We start from the raw sequence: 7,255 nt of genomic DNA, 5'->3' as shown, positions 1-7,255 counted from the left end.
CACACGGCTCACGCCACACGGCTCACGCCACACGGCTCACGCCACACGGCTCACGCCACACGGCTCACGCCACACGGCTCACGCCACACGGCTCACACCACACGGCTCACGCCACGACGCATGCATACTGTGCCCAACCCCGAGGACACGGCACGAGGTCGCCAATTGAGACTACATTTTTTCCGCGCCCGCGTTTTCTATATAGCTAACGTCGCAGCTTTTGCCGCCCGGTATTCCCGTCGCGAACGGCCTGACAAAGTTCAAAGATAAAGCGGTTCGTCGCAGTGCGAGTAATTAGCTACGACTCCTGCTCCGTGTTTCTATCAAACCGCGTGGCCGCCGGCGATCTCAGCTTCCTTCACCTTTGCGTCGGCATCGACTGCGGCTAACAAGCCCGCCTCATTGTCCGGCGCGTTGATATTCGTCGAGCCCGTGTCTCGTTTATTTTTAACAAGCTTTTATAAGCCAGGGGAAATTATCGATACTGATCAATGCAGCCACTTCCTGTCAACGCCCTGATTCAATTTGTAGAGTCGCCGGGATCCGCGCCGCATGACGTCATCATCGGCAGCAATAAAAGCCGCTGCCGGCCGCGGCGCTAGTTCCAATCGCAGAGAGACGCTACGCGCGGATAAGGTGAGCGAAATTCTCATGTATGTACGTACTATGTCTGACGGTAGAGTATAATGCATGGCTTAAAATGAGCGGATATGTGACGTGTCCAGGTGAAGCTAGCGAGCCCCTAAATGTTTGATTTGATTAAAATTGTTGGGCCCCGAATCGTATGCTCTATTTACAGCGGTTATCCCTTGAATATTACGCTTAATTAAGAGTTGTTGATATTATTTTTAGGTGTTACAGCTGGTACACCCTGAACGTTACTTTACGAACAATTCTTTTTGCAGAACTTTAAGTTGTTTGTTCCTAATATTATTTCTTAGTTAGAGTTGCACAGCACGATAGTCGTAATTGTCATAGATGCAAGCAGAACATGTTGTCTAAATGCAATGTCGCTTGGAATCATGATTTCTTGACGCGCGTGTTGGTCACGCAACTCTATGCAGCGAGTATCTGAAGAGCCAAATTTAAATTTGTCATTTGCTTGTTTGAATTATATCGTCACGATGTATAATCTGTGTATATTACGTAACTGCTGCCGATTGAGACGTTTCTCGTGGATGTAAGCACTTATTGTTTCCCGATTATTTTCGAAAATTTCTTTTCGGGACCAATTATGATACGATCCGAAAGCACCTCGTTTATCCGCACATTTCAGCGACTTAAGAAAATATGCACTACATTGCCATTATACATTTGTGCTTTGTAACATCGATGAAATATATGTTTAGCTATATGCACATACAGCTATTTCTGACTATAGAGCTCTAGAAGTCTGTGCATCAAAGTAGCAGAAATGCGTCGCAAAGTACCTTTAGAATGCGAGGCATGAAAAAATTTCTCAAGTAAGCTCTGAATGTAAAAGATGTTTATCACACAATTATTATATCATCTATAAATTATCCACGGCGTGAGTTTCACATACGGGTAGGGATTCTTCCGACAGACCTGCCTCACCAGTCGAGGGCAGGACTTCTGTCTGTCAAGGTGGCCAGGGTGCTGCGTGTATGATAGGTGGCGTAAACAGAGGGCAACCTTACTAACTCGCTCTTACTCGCGCTCACGCACGTCGCTACACGTGTGTTTGGCACGAGACGAGACGACGCTGCAGTCAGTAGTACATGTGTTTGAATTACTTCTACCTATGTATCCCATCGTTACGCTACAGGCTCGTGATGGTCTATAGTCGGGTATTCACCTACACCGACATTGCACGACTAAATCCTAAATAATAATAGCTAATAATGATACTATTAGGCTCGCTATTTATATTATGCTCGCCTCATATTTACGTATGTATGTAGGCCTATATATATATATATATACATATATACCTATGTGTGCGTATTTGACTCACATGTGTGATATATACACCGAATTTGTCGTGTATGTATATGTTCGGGTGTAGGCCCCTACATACACATTTAAATGTGAATGTGAGACAGAGATATGTGTGTTCGAAACGCGGACGACGCTGTCTAGAGTACGTCTAGTCGCGTTTATGTCTCATCGGCGTTTGGACTCTTATTACCATCAGCCTGCCATAGCGTTACTTCAGCCTAGAAAATATCTCGTACAAACGCGCATGGTCAGCCCATTACCGAGATGTCGTATGAGTGAAGCGATAGTGGGTTAATAGCTAGTTGGCGCTGACTTCTAGAGTAGCTGCAGTACCAATCTTCGCACTATAGGCTAATATTCATACCGGAAGCCGGGCCACATGGAAACCCGCCGTACGGTTATATAGTGTGTTTGCGAGTATTGCAAGCGCGCACGTAGCACTCTCTACTCACAACTCCCACACGAAACATTACACACAGTTACAGTTATTACAGTTACAGTTATTACTGGGTACGCGTATTCATCGTTGGCAGGGGAGTGGAGAAAGAACGTGCTTGATAAAGGCAGAGAGAGAGAGAGCGAGGGTGGGAGAAAAAAGAGAGATAGAGGGGGAGAAGAAAGAGAGAGAGAGAGAGAGAGAGAGAGAGAGAGAGAGAGAGAGTCTCACACACATACGCGTGTACAGGCATATCCCAGGCATACACAGCGAGAAAGGGGGACGGGGATGGGAGAGAGAGCGAGGAAGAGAGCGAGAAAGAGAATGAGAAAGCGAGAGAGCGAGAAAGAGATATAAAAAGAGAGAAAGAAAGAGAGAGAGAGAAGGAGGAGAGAAGAGGAGCGCGCCGCGCACGCGAAAGAGAGAGAGAGAGAGAGAGAGAGAGAGAGAGAGAGAGAGAGATGCAACATGCACATCTGACTGTGTTAGCATTGTTCTCCCTGAGTAGTCCAAGAGTTATTTTTCGGCATTTAGTGTTTACCAATACGGCGACCCACGCGTGATCGTGTAGGCTTTATATATATTGTGTATTATATATTTGTTGGAACTCGGCCAGCGCGCATGAACCGATAAGGGCACGCTAGTCTATAATTTATATGGACACTCAACAAGGTAATTATCTGGTGCAGGTAAAGAGAGAGAGAGAGAGAGAGAGAGAGAGAGAGAGAAAGAGAGAGAGAGAGAGCGCGCGCGCGAGAGAGAGCGGGGCAGCGAAATATATAGATGGATAGGGAGAAACGGAGAGAGAGAGAAACAGAGAGAAAAAGAGAGAGAGCAAGAGAGAGAGAGAGAGAGAGAGAGAGAGAGAGAGAGAGAGAGAGAGAGAGAGAGAGAGAGAGAGAGCAAGAGAGGGAGAACTGGGTCCAGCGTCATAGATAGTGTTGAACTAAATCGATGTGAAATTAACATACACGCGATGAACAGCTAGATATTCACGGTGAACAGGTAGGTATACGCCGTGAACGAGTAGGAATACGTTGTGAATAAGAAGGTATATACGCTGTGAACGAGTAGGTATACGCGGTGAATTGGGAGATATATACGTTTGATTCTCTCTCGTCCGCTTTCCGAATCCGCGACTATATCATGTGCGAGCGTATTGCGCCTGCTATTATAAACAGTTGCAATTAGGCAACGTGATCTGGTTACAAGTTCTTTTTGACAGTTGTTATATGCACTCGTTAATAACTATTCCACTTGTTATACTCATTACCCCACTAGTCCACTATGTCACCTCTGAGAAGCGGTGCTATACTGCGAAGCTGTACACAAACACACGTGTAACGCAAGCACAAGTTTCACAACTTGCGAATTCGCTCGCCCATATGACTCGCGTGCGACAACCCGATAATGTTTTTCTTGCTCATCTACTCGCTCGATTATTGCGTGCGTGAGTATGTGTCTGTATTATGCTGCCTGCGTGAGTGAGTTCGTGCGCGATATCGTGGCAAGTATTGCGTGTACGAACTCTCGCGCCGTAATAAGATGTTCGTTTTCCAGTGATTGCTACATCCGTCTGAGAGGCAGTAATAAAATACACAAATAAGCGAGGGCAGCGCGAGGTTCTTAGGTATACATTCAGGTCAGATCCGATGGTACGTGCACGGGTCTCTCTCAAATATAAGATATGCACGAGCGCATCACTTAAGCACGAGTAGAATGACGTCTATCATTATATCAGGCAGTCGCACGCGAGCAGAAATCGAGATCGAACTCTCTTCCAAACCGCATGTACCTTCAATGAGACAAAGTAAATCTTGACACAGTGACTTTGATCAGTTACTGCAGTCAAAATGACAGAAAAGAAAAGGATGCGTTCATAAGATAAGCACGTAAAGTTACGCGATTTGAGGAATATATGAAGAAACGGATTGTGCGTTTCAATAGGAACTGTTGATAAAATTACGGATCGAGTGAATGCGATCATTCAGTCACGCGACAAACTGACGTATTTAGCAAATCCCCGCGGCGTTATTAATTATATCCACTACGCTAATATTATGCGCAGAGAACGGCGTTCTCAAAATATATCGGGGAAAGTCATTGAATCAGTTAATCAGACGTTCACAACTTGCAGTTGGGTATAAACTCACAACGGCGGAATAATCTGCAGGATAACACCGTAGAATGTGTGTTAATTAAAAACGATGGAAATGGCTTCTATACAGAGACGCCGTCCACCGGTAAACGCGTCCAGTATATTGATAAAAGCGTGCATGTTTTGTCGCTATTGTATTGTTATGTAACGAAATGCTCATGTTGGAGGTGTTGAAATGATTATCAAACTATTTAAACATATATTTTCTAAATGTACTAGTGTATTATGGGATATCCTGCGCTTTCACGCTTCGTAGAATGTTAAAGTTTACACTATAATATAGATCGTGGGTGTTCCTATGGTATATTGCATCTATCGTTCAACGAAGTTCTCGACCTGAGCAATCATGAGGACATTTAAAGTCGGTCACACTTAGTGGCAAACTGTTTAAGTAATTATATATGAGCCAATTAATTCGCCGCTGACTCTTCGTTTAGCTGGGAAACACAACGACTATATTGTCACACACACAAAAACTGTAAACCGACACAATCGGTGCTCACGGACCAATTGGATTAAATACATGTATGTTGAATATACACGTACATAAGGACCATCGCTATTGCGCATTCGTGGAACATCACTATTACACATACTAGGAATATCACTGGTGTATATATACTAGAAATGTCACTATTATACACGCTATTAATAACATTATGAATATAACTATTATACACACTAGGATTATCTCTATTATAAACACTATGAATATTACTATTATACACACCAAGAATATAACCGTTATCAAGAGCGTATAAAGAAGCTCCTTCATACGCTCTTGCTATTATACACACACTGAATATCGCTATTATATACACTAGAAGTATCATATTCATACGTACTAGGAATATCACTATAACGTATACGAAGAAGATAATATATATTGCACATACAAAGAATATAACTTTAAGCACCAAGAATGTCACTATTACACATGCGAGGAACTGACTATGCCAAATAGCAAAAACATTTTACAGAAGCATAATGACTAATACTAGGGTAAAAGACTACAGAGCACTATATGTTAGTAGTGGATGAAAATACATAAGGGTAACTGTTATAGTTTGTGTGAAATAATTTACCACTCGTCCTAGAGTTGACGATGTTTTCTCCCCCTTATCATAGTATCCATGAAACGATGTTGGTATGAATAGCGAATGCCAAACACAATGCAATTTAATTGACTTTTAGTAAACGAGATTAAAACAGAGCTAGCTAGTCCATCATGACATATACTTAGTTAGACGAAGTTTCAATTTGTTGCTATGGACACGTTTAGATCTCTGTTGGCGCCTGATGCAGTCATTTAATGATTTACAGTTCTTAATCATGACGAATTTCAAAGTAGAATTTAGGTGTCCATCTGACTTTGCCTTTCTTTATGTGTCATTCCAGTGCCGCGCCCTCATCCGCACTGTTCCCATTATTCCCTATAGCCTGTTTGCTCAATTCTCTGTAGACCGCTCGCAGGTTCTCGACCTTCTCACATTCTCTCGTCCTCTCTCTCTTTCTCGCTTTCTTTCTTTCTCTCGCTCTCTCTCTCTCTCTCTCACTCTCTCTCTCTCTCGTTCTTTCGCTCGCTCTCTCTTTCGTTCTTTCTCTCACTCGCTCGCTTTCGCTATTTTCTCTCTCTTTCTCTGTTTCGCTCTTGTTCTCTCTCGCTGCTCTCGCTATTTCTCGCGCGCGCTCTTTATCCCTCGTTTGGCTGCTGCCGTTGAGATAGCATTCCATTCATTATGATGAACTGAAGCAGGACTCTCACATCGTATGCCTATGCCACGAAGCTAACTAACTTATATACAATATACATGTTGTAATTACACTGTGGTGGCGGAATAATGAAGTTACTATAGCACTTCTCACCTCCTCAAAGTAGAGTTATGTATTAGTATTGGTTGCTTACATGGACCCCGCACACTGTGCTGGCGTTGTTGCCCTGTGTAAAGATACAGTCCGCATGGCGAGCAAACTAGGTTATTCTACATTCACAAACAGACATATTTTGTAGCATTCCGTTCGATAAACTCGATACGTTATAAGACAGCACTAAGAGATATAGACTTTAATGTATATCTGTATATTGCCCAGCTGATAATTCCACACATCCGGCCAGTCGGATATTAGGCCTAAACAAGACATAACTAATCGAATGCGCTACATGTGGAACTTATACTTATGCCATGCAGACAAAATCACTTACCTAATGTTAGTGACGTACACGGGTACATCATTAGTGATATCAAGGCGATATAGCACTGCGCCTAATAGAACTATTTAATGCGTCGACAGAGGTCATAACGACGAATATAAATATGTGCCAGGCGGTCGCGTCTAGTGACGCTTGCGAATGTCGCCTCCACTAGCTAACATATTCGGATGCCACTCTCATTGATTGCCGCGTTAATAAATGCCTTAGATGAGATAGTTGCAATTTTTCCATCTACACATTTATCCATCCATCCATCCATCCATCATTCATCCATTCATCCATCCATCCATCCATCTATCCATCCATCCATCCATCCATCCATCCATCCATCCATCCATCCATACATTTATCCATCCATTCATTTATTCATTCATTCATTCATTCATTCATTCATTTATTCATTCATTCATTCATTTATTCATTCATTCATTCATTCATCCATCCGTCCATCCATCCATCCATCCATCCATCCATCCATTCATCCATCCAT

Source organism: Priapulus caudatus, unplaced genomic scaffold (genome assembly GCF_000485595.1).
Source record: "Priapulus caudatus unplaced genomic scaffold, Priapulus_caudatus-5.0.1 Scaffold44, whole genome shotgun sequence".
Taxonomy (NCBI): Eukaryota; Metazoa; Priapulida; class Priapulimorpha; order Priapulimorphida; family Priapulidae; genus Priapulus; species Priapulus caudatus.
Note: the sequence above shows the minus strand (reverse complement) of the source record.